Raw genomic sequence first — 17,208 nt, 5'->3', positions numbered from 1 at the left:
ACAGGAGGCATCTTTACTGGGATATTCACCTATAGACATAGGGATATTCACCTATAGACAGAGGATCCTTGCCTCGACCTAAGGCAACTGCATCAAAAAGTTCCTGATGTTTCGGCACAAACCATTTCCACCTAACCCTATCAATGAAACAAAATCAAATCGGACAGGTCTGTTTTGTTGAACCCAGCCTTGCGAAAAAGGCAAACTATTTCGGATTTAGACATCGATGGGACAAATCAGTATAATCGGATTTGAACAGTGGGCGTCATGCACAGACTATATTAATATAGCTTTAGTAATTGTGGCAACCAGATGGAGTCTTTTCAAAAGAAAGCCCAGAATCATTTTGTTCAGATTTTTTCTTTCCTATAAAATGACCATCAAATATTGTTATTTTGAGATAATTCGTATATATTTCGTGGGATAAATTAAACGGATAACATTGAGTAAAGGAGGATATCACTCACACCAGGGAGTTTGTCTTTACGTATTTTAATTTAAGCACTTGTTTTCGAAATCCTTAGACTCAAAACAGAAAACTTATTTTTGCAATAGTCCTCAAAATCCTGATTTGAAGGCAGGAGTAGAAAATAAAATTTTGGGTTGTATGATGGAATAATGGATAAAGTGCTCAAAGACCTTGTGCCTTGTAGGGCCTGTAGTGTGATGGAGGTGAGTGGTGGGGAGAGGACTACTCGGTTGCTATCTCTCTTCCTCCAAATTAAACTGAGTGCAAACAAATCATTTAGCTGCACTAAATTTAAAATGCATTGATTATTTTAATTCCCATTGTGAATATTGTGGCATTTCCATGATTTGAGTTAAAACGAGGGCACGCGAAAATGTGATGGAGCGCAGGAATGGCGGAAAATGTATCTATGTTTACACCTGGGTGCGTGTATATATTTTTCTAACCGTAGGATTTCCTATTATAAAGGAATCTAGAATCCCAATCACCAAATTAAACCGAGGCGTTCCTTTAGATTAAATCAGATGCTCAAATGTGCTAAATAGCGATTTAGAACAATGCTGGCAAATGAAAGAGTATCTTTCACTCGTTTCCCTGTACATTAAAACACAAAAGACGCTTTGTCTGCCCAACTAGTTCATTGGATATCAATGCAACGTGTACATACATATCTTGTGGAAAAATTCCTATTGAAAATATAGTTGCTTATGTATTGAAGTTGACAATCGATCAAATATTATGTTTCAGAAGTTAAATCTGTGTGTGCATATATAAAAATGAAACTGTTATTGTATATATCTATATATACAATATATATATAAAACATAATATATATTATATAAAAAATGAAATGTACAATAGCTGTTTCATTTTTATATGTGCACACACAGATGTAACTTTTGGAATATAATACCATATATATATAATACTATATATATCTATATATATATCTATATAGATATATATCAAAAGCTAATATCAAAGATCCATTTGATTTCGAAGTAGCAATTTGATTATCGCCATTCTACACACGCTGCAGAATTACAGAAACCCCTCCTACTTTTCCAATGTTGCCTTAGTACTGGATCTTAAAGTGTTCAAGAACGAGCTCGCCCCAGTTAAGACCGGGACGAGAGATAGAGTCAAGAAAGGCTATGACGCAAACTGGATGGTAATTGCTATTAATCCCTCGCCTGTATTTACACGATTTGACGTTTTGGTGTCGTCAAGACTTGAAATAAAACAAAAATTAAGCGATCTTAATCACTCTATCACCAATCCTGGGTTAACCCCAACCATCTAATATTGGGAAACATATTGTTAAAACGTGAATGTATTTATCTTCTGTAACTAAAATCCTGTACATTTGTGGCCTTAATTTTCGAATTATTATTCCATCAGTAAAAATTCCCGCTTCCATCTCCATACGTCATTTTAACTTCAAAACAGCGCACAAGAATACCCAATTCTCACGTGAATTAATTATGAAACAAAAACATCTGAATCAGATCTGTCTGAATGCGGAAAATAAAAATGTATGTTTCACACTATATTGTGCAGTTTTGGTGCAATATTCCCATGTTGGTGATAGTTTCCGTATGATGATTGAAACCAGGGATTGTTGGCATAGGCAGTAAATACTGGATAAACCGGGGACTGTGTGTTTGGCTTTTATTTTAACCAAAATGTCATACAGCTTATTATTATTATTATTAAGATGAAACCTAGAAATACGCAAATGAGGTGTAATTAAAGGCATTCGATTTTGTTTCCGTTTCCCTCTTAAATTGTGGCGGATGTTGAACAAACAAACCGGGTTCACTTTGTGAAAGAAATCTACGCTAATTGCTCGGTTTGAAAACGAGTGCCTAGTACATGGATTTAGACTGTAGTTTGACGATTTTTATTTTTGAGTAAGCTTTTTTTTTTACAGGCGAACTCTGGGGTTTCCGCAGGGAATTGAAGCCTGCTGCTCAATAATTGCAAACCGTGTATAACGAGCCTGTTCATTTCTCCAGTAAAGTCCATTCGCAAACCCCATCCTGACATTTCGTGCCGCCATAGCGGGAAGCAATGAAATAAACGGCGGAGATTCGCAGGGAACTTTCATTGTATGGATTATGAAATGTGCGAATGTCGATTTTGCAGCAATTAAATAAAAATATATTTAAAAAATGGGGAAAAATACAACAATGCAGCTTGATGATAATTCAGCAGCAGTTTGAACCCCAAACCGACATAATTCACCTACTTCAATACTCAGTGGGTCAAGTAACATTATTCGGAGTCAGATGCGCTAAATATTTTTTTTTGGACGGGTCAGCTAATAAATAGTGAAAAAAATGATTGTGTTAATGGCTGGGTTTGAGAAAGGACTTCATTTAATATTTAATGGAGGTTTGGGTTTAATTTGAAATCTCCCACCTCTGGTCCCCGACTCACGATTGGCTTGGAATATATTCCTGATATTGCAAATTGTGGATTTCCTCGCCTGTCCCGTTTTGCTCCATTTGGGAGAATCATTTCACTCGGATATCCCTTTCGCTCAGAGAGTTAAGACACTGAATGGTGACAGATGCAATCTGAATAAAGAGGTGATTTCTGAAACCGAAAAGGCGGGAATTTCTCGTGATTTGAATAAAGCCGGTAGAAAGCAGGGATAGGCTGCCGATGTGGTTTCGTCAGCAACGAAAGACCAATTAGCATGTGAATAGCAGTGGATCCTGTGCGTGGGTGTGTGTCTGTCAGTGTGTGTGTGTGTGTGGCTGTGTGTGAGCGAGAATGAGAGAGAGAGAGAGAGAGAGAGAGAGAGAGAGAGAGAGAGAGAGCGTTCAATCTTGGTTGTGGGAGAGTCAGGTCAGATCAGGAATTGAATGCAAACCTGCTCAGCGAGTCCCGCTCAGAACCTGCAGACATGCTGGCAAAGGGGAATGTGCGACGTCCGCCACTAGCTCGCTGCTGATATTTTCTCTTCCTTATTTGATGACAGATGGGGGAAAGGAGAGAGAAAACAACCAGCACACATCTTCTTGACCTCTCTCGCACCGCCCGAGACGCGGGGCGGAAGTTGGCCTCTGTCTTTGGTTATCTAGCTGTATGAGTATAACTGATCTATCATAAAGCTAGATAACCGAAAGTAGAATCCACTTCCACAGCTTCGGGGAGAGGAAGAGCGGACACACGGCGAGCAGAAACGCCAAGAATCAGAAAAGAAAACTCGCGGTCACAGTCATCAGATCGACTGGAGACAATACGACCACCACAGGCCGCGAAACGACGTGAGTAATATCCCTTTCTATCAAATGAACAAATCTTCCTTTAAAAGTCCCTCCATTCCGGGGACATTGTTGATTTTTTGTTACGCTAATTATCATGCGACTTGAACTCATTTTTGAAGCGGAACAGATAGACAGCAGGGACAGCAGAATAAAATGTTGAAACGCTTTCCTCCCCTTTTATCTCATTACATCAAGAGAGCACGCTGCCTAGACGTCTTAAAATCTGTTGTGCAAATCTCAGAGCTGTGGGCGATGGTTTAACGCGAGGTACAGCCATTTGCCTTAAATAGATTAAACATTCCTTTATTAGATTACACTCACAAACCCAACCGGCGCGGAATGTGCAGGCTGATTAGCATTCCAGACTTTGAGATTGGGCTTTAGTCTGGCCCCTTTAAGAGGTCAAGTTCTCGATAATTTGGTCACTTTTCAGGCAGCGCCGGCAGCTGCCGACGGTCGGTCTCTACGTATCTAGGAACGGTGAAGTGGAGCAGAAATAACAACAACTTTATTCGCCTTCTTTATTTTGTCGTGGAAAGAGGCGGGGGCTGTCAAGGGGGCTTTGGTTCCCATTTCCAAACGCAGGCAGACCACATCGGGAGCTCTCCATTCAAACGGCACAGTGACATGGTCCTGAATTCTAATGAGGTGTCCACTTTGCGACAAGTCCCTGCTCTGTCTGTCTCACTTTCGCCTTATTCCCCCCCCCCCCCCCCCCCCCCCCCCCACCTCCGTCCCCGTTACAGGAAAACAGATTGGCATTTTGAACTAACACACACTGCATACAAACACATCTGATAATTTCCCACTCATACTTTAAATTAAAATGGTAAATGTTTATAAATGATTTTTTAAAATCCAAATATAAACCCCTTCTGGGATTATAACGCCAGCCATACGATCTTAAAAATTATAAATTATTGTAAATAAAAATCAAAATGTACTCGGTGAAATACCAAAGAGTGGGTCCAAAGCACTACCCCCCCCCCCCCCCCCCCCCCCCCCCCCCCCCCCCCCCCCCCCCCACCCCCCCCCCCCCCCCCCCAAAGATGAAATACCACCATGTCGTGACATTATTTCACGGTGTTTTAATGAAGAGATAATATAAGGGTTTCGGCCCGAAACGTTGCCTATTTCCTTCGCTCCATAGATGCTGCTGCACCCGCTGAGTTTCTCCAGCATTTTTGTGTACCTAATATAAACCAGAGTTAAAATGGGAATAAATTTGCCACCAAGTTAAATTTTACGGAGATTTGACGTTGTGGAAATGTGTAGTTGTTCACAGGGTGGTGTGGAGCGCCTTTACATCGAGCATTTTGCCCCGGAGGTTGAACCTCAAACTTGACACAAGGCGAGACTCTGGGCCCATTTGCCCCGGTGTTGGCGAGACACCGAGATGTCACCCACTCAACTCAGTCATCACCCAACCATTCCACCTCCGCTGGTCGAAACAAAAATGACTTTAACTCTTGCTAATTTTCACTCTATGCTCGCCTGATGGTATCACCCCTTGTTCTTTCCCTGGACAACACTAATTACATGTTAACAATTTACATTTCCAGTTTCCATGTGTACTTATAAATAAACAGACCAATATGAGGCACAATGGCAATAGCCAGAAGCAGGCACGTCGCATTTATACTTCTGAACATTTCTCAGGAGTCTCTCCGCTGTGGGACGAGGGACCCTGATAAAGATTTCACATGGGTCAATGCATGAAAGCGCACTAAATATTCACTTGGTTTCCAACTTCGATCAGGACTCACCGCTCCTCTCAAACCCCCCCCCCCCCCCCCCCCCAGATTCAACGATCTATAAGTCTTCCCATCCATTTATTCCCACGTTGTTGGATAGGTATAGAGGGTTTTTTTGAGGATTATCGTACTTTGAGGCAAGGACGTTAGTTGTATGACCAGCATTCCCAGGAACACCGCCCCGACACACCTTGAAACTCTATCGCACAGGTTGGCAGTGTGTGTGTGTTCACCCGCCTGGGTAGATGCCGAGAGCGCTTTTACGATTTTCTCTTCAAAGGACAGCTATTTATTTCCAGGCAGGGATATGTTTCATTACTCGGATGTGTAGGAAGCAAGTGTAGATGTAGATGCTGGTTTACACCGAAGATAGACACAACATGCTGGAGTAACTCAGGGGGGACAGGCAGCATCTCTGGAGAGAAGGAGCGGAGTCGAGAAGAAGGGTCTCGACCCGAAACGTCACCCACTCCTCTCATGAGATGCTGGCTGACCCGCTGAGTTTACTCCAGTATTTTGTATCCATGTTTGATTATTCGGGTAGCGTATACGCTTAAAATGACTGAGATATGTCCATAATGGCATCTGGTTGTCGGACTTACTGAAGATTTGACCACGTCCGCCCTCATGAAATGTTGTTACTCTAACATACAATTGACACTGGGTCTGGAACGAAATTGCGTTTGAAATCAACATTTTCAAAATCTAATGGTGAATTTGGGTTAATGTTTTGGACATGAAACGGGGGTTAGAGTTAGATTTAGCTCTTAGGGCTAAGGGAATCAAGGGACATAAGCCGGAACGGGGTACTATTTTGGATGAACAGCAATGATCATATTGAATGGCGGTGGTGGCTCGAAGGGCCGAATGGCCTACTCCTGCACCTATTTTCCATGTTTCTGTTATTCTCCCGGTTACGTTTGAACTTGAACGTAGATGGAGTTTATGCACAGAATTGGATGTTCGTTTGAGTATCGGGTGAACAATGAGTCACGTTAGGCTTGCATCGAGAGTGCTTATTCACCAAGGATCGACCTGCACTGTACTAGATTGGATTCCATTTATATAGGGGTAAAGGTGACATTTTAGCAGAGGGTTATGTGTCAGTACAACTCGGCTCTGTGTGGAGTTGCGTATTCTCGACTTTATTTCATGTTTTCATTGTAAATTTATGATCAGTTCCGTCCTCCACGAACCTCCCTCCAGTTTCGCGTGGATGTCACTATTGAAACTTGGAAGTCGAATGTTTCAGATGTTGACAAAACTCTTGCATTAAACATGTTAGACATTGCCTGGCATATTTTATTTTACAGTACAGTAATAACTCTGCAATAAAGCCGAAAATGCTTTATTGGGGGTGGGGGGCTGTTGGGACTAGAAGGTGTATCCATTGTATGGCACTGCACCATACAGACTGGGGGGGTCTAGTGCTGAAATGAAAGCAAAGCAAGCTAGAAATGCTCTGCAGTTCAGTTTGTGTCTTTGGTCAGAGAAGCAAAGCTAACTCTTCAGGTCTTATGGCATTTCATCAGATAAACTACCTGAACTAACTAATAAAGTCATCGAGTCTTACAGCATGGAAACAGGCCCTTCTGTGCAACTTGCCCATCTCCACAAGCCCCAAATACCTGCATTTGCTCCATAGCCCTCCAAATTTGTCCTATCCATGTAAATGTTTCTTAAACATTGCAATAGTACCTGCACCAATTGCATCCTCTGGCAGCTCATTCCATACACTCATCATCCTTTGTGTGAAAAAGCTGCCCCTCGGGTTCTTATTAAACCCCTCACCTTAAACCCATGTCCTCCGGTTCTTGAATCTGAATGTGGAATGTTGTAACTGGTTTTATAAAGATCCTACTCATAGGGGGCAGCATTATAGTCAGATGAGGAGGGCGATGTTTTACAGCAGGCCTAACACTTTAAATAAAGGAGGAAAGAAATGAACCAACATTAAAAAAATAGTACTGAAGGGAATCGTGAAGTTAGAGTCATAGATTCATACAGCAAAGCAACAGACACAACTTGACAACGTGACCAAAATGCCCCATCTAAGCTAGTCCCATTTGCCCATGTTTGGCCCATATCCCTCTAAACCTTTCCAATCCATGTATCTGCCCAAGTTTCCTTTAAATACCATTACAGTCCATGCCTCAAATCTTCTGGTAGCTCATTCCATATACCCACCACCATCTGAGTGAGAATATTGCCCCTCAGTTTCCTATTAAATTTTAACCTTAACCTACTTCTCGATTCCCCTGAAGTTGGTTTTAAACAACATTTAAAGGTACAATAGTCATGGTGTCTCACTCCATCCTGGCTCTCAATCTGAAGAAATCCGAACATCACCTAGTCCTTTTCTCCAGAGATGCTGCCTGACCTGCTGTGTCACTCCAGCATTTTGTGTCTATCTTTGGTGCATCTGCAGTTCCTTCCTCTATAATATTCATAGTAGACTGTTTGATCTGATAAGGGAAACACTGTGTTATAATATTTTAAATGAGGTGTATCAACCAAGATGGTTCCCTTCCTTTCATTGTTGGCAGAGTTGCAGGCATTGCATGTGTCCACAGTTTTTCCACTTCACTCTTTATCTGCTGCTGTGCTTTTAGTCAAATAAGCAATTTCTAGAAATGTATTTTTTGCTGTGAGTAGGGTGTTTTTAGTCCAAGTACTACTTCAAATGAATTGCTGGAACAAAAGATGGATTCGCTGATTAATTGTGGTTGGATTTTTGGGAAGATGGAGGGTTCTGAGATTGTACAAGATGCCTTCAAAATGGTGCTGAAATATAAAAATGGTTCAGTTAATTTAAACTAAATGTGATCACACTGAACTGCTGTCATCATTGCACAGGTATAACATTGTCTACTCTCTCTCTCTCTGCCTGTCTGCAGAGTTTTACTTCTTAATTTTGCTTTATAATAAGTAGAAAATGCTTTGATTTTATTTACTCAACTGAATTCCAATTATTTCCATTTTATAAAAGGGTTTATTTTGTTAACGTTGCCAATGAATATATGTAAAAAGTATTCAATACTTCAACTGGCTTTTGACATAAGATAGCACTGCTCAGATTAAAACATGATGTGATGTATAACCATGATAGCAGGGATCTTCGAACAACAAAGAAGACTGAAAAATGTTGCAGATTGTGTAGTGTCTGTGGGGTCATCAGTAAGTTATCAGTTAGAGTGTCAAAGGTTATGGGGCGAAGGCAGGAGAATGGGGTTGAGAGGGAAAGATAGTTTGGTTAATAAGTTCATAAGATATAGGCGCAGAATTAGGTCATTCGGCCCATCAAGTTTACTCCGCCATTCAATCATGGCTGATAGATCTTTCCGTCTCAACCCCATTCTCCTGCCTTCTCCCCATAATGCATGACACCCATACCAATGAAAAATCTATCAATCTCTGCCTTAACAATATTCATTGACTTGGCCTCCACAGCCTCCAGTGGCAATAAATTCCATATACTCACCACCTCCTGACTAAAGACATTCCTCCTCATCTCCTTCCGAAAGGCTCACCCTTTTATCCTGAGGCCATGGCCTCCAGTCCTGGACTCTCCCTCCAGTGGAAACATCCTCTCCACGTCACTCTATACAATTCTGCCATGTCTGAATGCTGGCGTACTCTCAAAGGGTGGAATGACCTACCTCTTCTCCCAGGTCCATAACTTTACATCAAAGCACTTTAATCTTTTCACTTGGTCTGTAATGGTCAGTGTTGACAATATATTTGTCATCAAAATGCATCTTAGATAATGTAAGAGAAAAACTAATTGAAACAGGAGTTGGCCAGTTCACTTTTTTAGTCCACTTAGGGATTTTCCAAGATCTTAGTTAAAACTACACCTGAATCTACTTCCATCTTGATCAACAAATCCATTGATTCACTGGTGTCCAAAAATCCATTTGATAATATTTTGAATATACTTATTAAATGGGCATCCACATCACCAAGGTTAGAGAATTCCAAACATAAAGACTATCGTCTATTTTTGCATCCTTAAATCATTTTCTTTTACATTTCAATATTTTCTGCCATGACTGACACTTTGTGCTTCATGACAGTATGTTGTTCTCTTATCAATGAGTTGAATGAATTCACTTGATGGAAGTTAATCTACGGGATAGAGAAAAAATGTAACCATCGTAAACAAGGTAATAGCTCTTCATATTAGCTCCAAACACTGAACATACAAAGGTATTGCAATTGGCAATGTTTGGGTTCCCAGTGAATATGTGTATGCATTGGGAGAAGCAATACAAACTCTCTAGCACTCAACTTATGCTAATTCATTTATCCTTTATATTGGGAGTGTTGTCACCAAAGGGCTCCAAGAATGGAGATCCTACCTTGTCTTTTGCCCTTTCCAAAGTGGGATTGAAACTAATTGTTATATTATGGTTTCTATCCAGCTACGATCAGCTCCCTCATAGTAGAGGAAGGAACTGCAGATGCTGGTTAGACACAAAATGCTGCAGTAACTCAGCGGGACAGGAAACATCTTTGTGGAGGAGGAATAGGTGACGTTTCAGATCGAGACCCTTCTTCACACTGCTCAGTCCGAAGAAGAGTCTCGACCTGAAACATCACCCATTCCTTCTCTCCAGAGCTGTTACCTGTCCCGCTGAGTTACTCCAGCATGTTGTGTCTATCTTCCCTCAGTGTAGACCTGGATGGAATTAAATACTTCTGTTGTTAGCGATTAGTTAACACACTATCTAGATCCATTGTCCAATATAACACCCATGCTGCTTTCATTTCTGGCCTGTAAAAAACATATATATTAGAATGCTGCATTCTATTTTGAAGTATTGCACTGTCCCTTTGCCATTTCCCCAGGGAAATATTGTGTTGAAATTAGTGAGTCATCCTCACCTCTGAGGACATGTTGAATGATATTGTTCCTCTTTGAGATTCAGATGAGCTGAAACAATTCACATGTTGGAAATTAATCCGAGATATAGAGGAACAATTTAACCACCGTAAACAAAGTAATAAGCCTTCATCTTAGAGCATAGATAATTACAGCACAGTTACAGGCCCTTCAGCCCACAGTTCATGCCGAATATGATGGCAAATTAAGCCAATCGCCTGCATGTGATGCTCATCCATTCTGCATATATCCATGTGCATATCTGAAAGATAAGAAGAAGGGACTCGACCCGAAACGTCACCCATTCCTTCTCTCCAGAGATGCTGCCTGAGTTAATGGGTTACTCCAGCTTTTTGTGTCTATCTACAGTTTAAACCAGCATCTGCAGTTCCAACACCATGTATATCTAAAAGCCTCTTAAATGTCCACTATCGTATCAGCCAATTGGGACAGTGTAAGGGGCAATATTGGCAATGAAGTTCAGCAAACAACAACAAAAAAAACAAGCAAAATATCTCCCCTTTGTATGTTTCTTGTGGTCTGTCTTGCTTTGTGATGCTGTAGCAAGCGGAATACTAATGGGACAATTGGCGAGGGGACTGAATCCTGGGAGATGGGGATATTCACATTCCAAATACATTTGGGATGGTGTGAATTCCAGCACCAAGTCTGAACATGTCCTGGATTCACTTAGCTTGGTGTGGCTGGATTAATTAATTTTCCATGTTATATGTGGATGAGCATTGAGCTGATGAGCTAGGGTAGGGCTTGTGGAGCAGTGTGTGGACACTGACGTTTATTGTTCTCCCAGCTGATCTCAATTCCGACAAAGGGCATTGGGGAAAACAAAGGGTTTGAAGAGATTCCTGCAAATTTAGAATTGTTGATATCTGTAGCCTTGCACAATATAAATTACTAAAAATAAAAATACTAAATTACTAAAAATAAAAAATTATGGGATTGGGGGTAATATATTAGCATGGGTAGAGGATTGGCTAACAAATAGGAAGCAGAGAGTGGGGATAAATGGTTCATACTCGGGATGGCAACCGGTAACTAGCGGGGTTCCGCAAGGGTCGGTGCTGGGACCCCAGTTGTTCACAATTTATATAAATGATTTGGAGGAGGGAACCAAGTGTAATATATCAAAATTTGCGGACGATACAAAAATGGGAGGAAAAGTAGGGGATGAGGAGGATAGGAAGAGTCTGCAAAAGGATATAGATAAGCTAGGTGAGTGGGCAACAACTTGGCAGATGAAATTTAATACTAATAAATGTGAAGTCATTCACTTTGGGAAAAAAAATGATAGGGCAAGTTATTTTCTAAATGAGGAGGAGCTGCGTTGTAATGCAATGCAAAGGGATCTAGGGGTATTAGTACATGAATCACTGAAAGTTAGTATGCAGGTGCAGCAAGCAATCAGGAAGGCCAATGGAGTTTTGGCCTTTATTGCTAGGGGGATTGAGTATAAAAACACGGAGGTCTTGCTGCAGCTGTACACAGTATTAGTGAGACCACATTTGGAATACTGTGTACAGTTCTGGGGTCCATACTTAAGAAAGGATGTACTAGCCCTGGAGGCAGTGCAGCGAAGGTTTACAAGATTAATTCCAGCAATGAGGGGATTGACATATGAGGAAAGGTTAAGTAGGCTGGAACTCTACTCTTTGGAGTTTAGAAGAATGAGAGGCGATCTCATTGAAACATATAAGATCGTGAGGGGCCTTGATCGGGTGGATGCACCGAGGATGTTCCCAATGATCGGGGAAACTAGAACTAGGGGACATAGTTGCAGAATAAGGGGGGGCTCTTTTAAAACTGAGATGAGGAAGAACTTCTTCACCCAGAGGGTGGTTAATTTATGGAATTCACTGCCCCAGGGAGCAGTGGAAGCAGAAACTTTAAATATATTTAAGACTAAAATAGATGGTTTTTTAGCTGCCAAGGGGATAAGGGGCTACGGGGAGAGGGCAGGGATATGGACCTAGGTATGGTTAGTATAGTAAGACCTGAGTGATCTCCTGGACAAGTGTCGATCGCCTGGATTGGGGTCGGAGAGGAATTTCCCGGATTTTTTTCCCGAATTGGACCTGGGTTTTTATCCGTTTTTTTGCCTCCCCCAGGAGATCACGAGGTTCTTGGGGTGGAGAGGGGTGATAGCGGTATAAGGGGGAGGGTAGTGTCTTGTGTTCTGTGTCTTGTGTCTACTGTTTGTGGGTAAGTGTGTCTGTTTAGTGTTCAGCCATGAGCGAATGGCGGTGCGGGCTCGACGGACCTGGTGGTCTACTCTCGCACCTACTTTCTATGTTTCTATGTTTCTATATTGACAAGCTGACTCTTGCTGCGGCTTGCCATGTAAATCTGAAAGTTGTGTCCAAATTCCATTCATGGACATGACTACACAACCAAGCTTGATACCCAAGTCATCCACTAAAGTAGTGCTACAGTGGGAGTGATTTCTTTCCATTTAAGATTAACAGATTCAAAGGGGCTAAGTTTCTCTGGGTGCTCTGGTTTTCCCCCACACTCTATCACAGTGGCACAGGTGATAGGTTCTCTGCCTCCCAGTGACAGTCCCAGGTTCAATTCTGACCCCAGTGCTTGCATGGGTTTCCTCCGGATGCTCCAGTTTCCTCCCACGTCCTAAAGGTGTGGGGGCTTGGCCTTTGTAAATTTCCCCTAATGTGCAGGGAATGGATTAGAAAGTGGGGTAAAATGGTACAAGTGGGGACGGGTGATTAATGGACTTGGGCCAAAGGGTCTGTTTGCATTCTGGATCTTTAATCAGTTTTCATTCTTGGAAGGAGAGTAGGGAATTCTTCCGTTATCATGGTTAACATTCATCTCTCTATCAACATCAAAATGTTTGTTCAAATAGCTTAAACAGCTAATCTCCAAGTGGGTGGCACGGTGGCGCAGCGTTAGAGTTGCTGCCATACAGCGTCAGTTACCCGGGTTCGATCCTGACTACGAGTGCTGTCAGTATGGTGTTTGTACCTTCTCCCCGTCACCTCAATACGTTTTCTCTGGGTGCTCTGGTTTTCTCCCACACTCCAAAGACTGACAGGTTTGTAGGTTAATTGGCTCGGTATAATTGTAAATTGTCCCTTGTGTGTGTAGGATAGTGTTAGTGTGGTGGATAGCTGGTCAGCACGGACTCGGTGAGCTGAAGGGCCGGTTTCTGTACTATATCGTTAAACTAAACTAAAGCATGTTGTTTATTGCGTGTGAAGTCATTTGAAATTATCCCCACAGATATTTAGTTATGCCATATAAATATTAGTTCTCTTTCACATGAAAGCTTGTGTCTTTGAGAGCCCTGAACTAGAAAGAATACCAATTAGAAAAGAGAACCACAAGCTATCAGTACCATGAGTATCCATTGGATCCATTCCATTCTGATGGAATAGATTACTGGATCTGAAGTTGGGTAGTAATGAATGCATTCCCAATGCAAAGTACTGGAGTAACTCAGCGGTTCAGGCAGCATCTCTGGGGGACATGGATTGGTGACGTTGCAGGTCGGAACCCTTCTTCAGACCCAAAACCTCACCCGTCTATGAACTTCAGAGATGCTGCTTGGCTTGCTGAGTTACTCCAGCACTTTGTGTCTTTTTTAATGAACCAACATCTGCAGTTCCATGTTTCTACATTCCTAATACAATTGTGGATCATTGCTGGTTCATCTGATAGTCTGATAGAGTTCTCATTTATTTGAACATGTTAACTCACATTTAAACATCAAAGTTACCACGGGTTCTATGGAACTTTTATTTATATTTCAATCAGCTTCACACCAGCAATTAATGTCCTCCTTTCGCAGTGGTGTATGCCACCTATTCTAATTGTTAGCATGGGATTGACACTAGGAATGCCAGAAGATTAGTGTCATTACAGTCATTGTTCCCAAAATATAGCTGTCATTTTTCGTGTTGGAAGAGTTCTGGTCGGGCATGTTTGGGGTTCAGGTTTGCAGCATTTGGGAAGTACAAATAATAGTCTTTGTTCTCCCTGCCAGCAGCTTTTGAATGCTACAAGAACAATGTAGGATTTTTAGTTCAGAGACACAAGGAAGTGCAGGTGCTGGTTTGCAAAAAAAATAAATAAATAAAAGAAATACCGAAAGTGCTGGAGTAACTCAGCGGGTCAGGCAACATGGATAGGTGACATCTTTGGGTCGGGACTTTCTTCAGACAGGCTTTTGAGTTTGTCCAGCATGTTCTGCTATTCAGTGAGAATAAATTTGGCTGGTCTGTGATCTTACTCCATGTACCTAATTATTCTCAATTTTGCTTCACACACCTTCAATTAAAACTCTTAACTTAGATTTAATATTAGCCAGGCACTTAATAGTAATTCCATTTGCAGAATACAAGACCTGGGATTCTATCATTCTCTGCCTGCAGATGAATTTAATAGAGAAGGAGTCCTGGGGAGAAGGAATCCCGAGGAGTATTTTTTCAATCTATATACTACCCTATTTTCAAGCCCCATTAATGTTGGTAGGCATCTTTCTTGTTGAGCTGAGAGTCAATGGTAAATTGGCATCTTGGCACAGCAATGATGGTGCTCCTGCCTGAAGTATTTCACAATGTCCAGTGCAGTGGTCAATGGGTCTGTTGTTTAAATGAGATGTTAATCTAAGGTCCTGCATACCTCTACGAAGGTTTGCTAAATGTCCATTTAGTTATTCAGTAAAACATTGGCCAGTTGACTTGTTAGTATTTGTCGGACCTAATGTTCAATTGAACTGCAACATTTGTGGAGATAGCTACAGTGATTGTGCTGCACAGGTGAATCAGTAATTAACAGCACTTTGCTATTAAAAAAATAATAGAAGTGCCTTCCTTTCTTTTCATTTTCGGATATCCCTCACCTCTATTCCTTTTCTCTCTTTCCCTGATTAGAATTGATTACTGTTATTGATGCTGGATATCCGAAATCCCAGAAATATTCACAGGTTAAATAGCCTCTGTGGAGAGAGAATCCCTAATGATAAGATCTTCACCCTTTCATTTCACCCTTCACCTTTTAATCAGAAACTTTACCTGTTTGGTACGAAGCTGATGGTTTTAATTAACTTGCATGTTAAAAAATCCTATTATCTGTTGATTGCTGTGTTTGCAAACCTGGTGTGCTGCAGCAAGTAATGCCCCTGTCCCACTTAGGGAACCTGAACGGAAACCTCTGGAGACTTTGCGCCCCACCCAAGGTTTCCGTGCGGTTCCCGGAGGTTTTTGTCAGTCTCCCTACCTGCTTCCACTACCTGTAACCTCCGGCAACCACCTGCAACCTCCGGGAACCGCACGGAAACCTTGGGTGGGGCGCAAAGTCTCCAGAGGTTGCCGTTCAGGTTTCCTAAGTGGGACAGGGGCATAAGAATGTCATTGTTCTGTTTTGGAACGTATGACAATTAAACACTCTTGACTCTCTTGAACGGCAAACAAAATCTAAGACAGTGTAAAATGCATTGTCAATCCAATTGTAGCAGTTGAAAGTTACCCTGTTGTCTTACTATCCCTCATTTTACTGTTCTTCCTTCATTTCTTCCTTTATTTTTCTGTCACGCCATCCCTAGATCTTTTCCTACTCTCATACAATGATGAAACACATGGTTGAGAAAGAACTGCGGATGGTGGAAAAATCGAAGGCAGACAAAAATGCTGGAGAAACTCATCAGGTGAGGCAGCATCTATGGAACGAACGAATAGGTGACGTTTCGGATTGAGACCCGAAACGTCACCTATTCCTTCGCTCCATAGACGCTGCCTCACCCGATGAGTTTCTCCAGCATTTTTGTCTACATATGAAACACATGGCGATCATTTCCACGTTGAGTGCTTCTGGCAAGATCCCCTTAAATTCAGGAAATCAATTCACATTCTGGCTCCCCCCAGCACTCAACTAAAGATTAACAACTGAGCACGATGTCCATTTTGCTGCAATATATTCTTTCTCCAGACCTTAAACCTGACTATCCTCAGCCTTCTAGACTGATAGACTTGGTTTATACTCTCTAGAATTTAGGAGATTGAGAGGGGATCTTATAGAAACTTACAAAATTCTTAAGGGGTTGGACAGGCTAGATGCAGGAAGATTGTTCCCGATGTTGGGGAAGTCCAGGACAAGGGGTCACAGCTTAAGGATAAGGGGGGAATCCTTTAAAACCGAGATGAGAAGAACTTTTTAGATGTTGCCCTTGTGGCTAAGGGGATCAGAGGGTATGGAGAGAAGGCAGGTACGGAATACTGAGTTGGATGATCAGCCATGATCATATTGAATGGCGGTGCAGGCTCGAAGGGCCGAATGGCCTACTCCTGCACCTAATTTCTATGTTTCTATGTTTCTATGTTTCTACAATCTTAAGGCTCATGTCAATGAATTGCACCCTGGCTTGTTGCCATCGTGAACTGACTGTGTACCACCTGTGATCCTCGGGTTGGAGTTGAAACCTAAAATAAATGTCCCCATTTCCCAGTTGGAACGTTCCAGGGGAAGCTACACAATCCCAGGAATTGTACATCTGTGGGATATTGGAGGTTGTGAAGAAATATTTATGGCGAAGGAAAAACGTCATGGAAGCCACAATAGGAACCTGAGGGGCAACTTTTTCACACAGTGGGTGGTGGGTATAAGGAACAAGCTGCCGGAGGAAGTAGTTGAAGCAGGTGCTGTTAATAATATTTAAGGCAGTTGCACAGGTACATGGATAGGAAAGGTTTAGATGGATATGGGACAAATGTGGGCAGATGGGACTAGCTTAGATGGGGCATCTTGGTTGCCATGGGTAAGTTGGGTGGAAAGGCCTGTTTCCATGCT

The 17,208-nt window shown here is 41.9% G+C and overlaps 1 long non-coding RNA gene across 1 annotated transcript in view; it reads left to right on the top strand.

The window, feature by feature from the left end:
* The first annotated feature begins 3,236 nt into the window (after positions 1 to 3,236).
* LOC129712784 (uncharacterized) overlaps positions 3,237 to 17,208 on the top strand; it is a 101,358-nt gene continuing 87,386 nt past the window's right edge. The window contains exon 1 of the long non-coding RNA XR_008726131.1: positions 3,237 to 3,747. This is a non-coding gene — a long non-coding RNA (uncharacterized LOC129712784). The remainder of the gene's footprint in view (positions 3,748 to 17,208) is intronic.

Source organism: Leucoraja erinacea, chromosome 33 (assembly GCF_028641065.1).
Source record: "Leucoraja erinacea ecotype New England chromosome 33, Leri_hhj_1, whole genome shotgun sequence".
Classification (NCBI taxonomy): Eukaryota; Metazoa; Chordata; class Chondrichthyes; order Rajiformes; family Rajidae; genus Leucoraja; species Leucoraja erinaceus.
This window is presented reverse-complemented; position numbering and strand designations above follow the sequence as displayed.